The sequence below is a fragment of the Penaeus monodon genome, chromosome 20 (assembly GCF_015228065.2).
Source record: "Penaeus monodon isolate SGIC_2016 chromosome 20, NSTDA_Pmon_1, whole genome shotgun sequence".
Classification (NCBI taxonomy): Eukaryota; Metazoa; Arthropoda; class Malacostraca; order Decapoda; family Penaeidae; genus Penaeus; species Penaeus monodon.
Window position 1 is genome coordinate 12,311,336 of NC_051405.1, and position 373 is coordinate 12,311,708.

The following is a 373-nucleotide window of genomic DNA, read 5'->3' on the forward strand; positions in this document are numbered from 1 at the left end:
TACTGTTCCTGACCAAAACGATTACACAGGTGGTAACTTACCAGAGCGGGATCCTCGGTATATTTTGTCTTCCGAGAAATGTCAATGCGCAAAATATGGTCCCCGGCGGCGTCCCCTTGGCCCTTAATGGCGGGACCTGTTTTCCGCAAAGCCATCGCTGTTTGCCCCTCGCGCCGCGGTGCCGCAAACCCGAGTATGGAGCCGGAGCCGTGGATGATTTACGGGCGTTCGACGTGATATACCCGGTTATGGACACAAGGGGACGGGGGAGTGAGAGGGGGTGGAGGACGAGAGGTTGGAGGAGTAGGTTTGAAGGGGGAAGGTTTTGTTTGGCGGAGGAATGACCCTGGCGATGCAGCGGTGATAAGGGAAG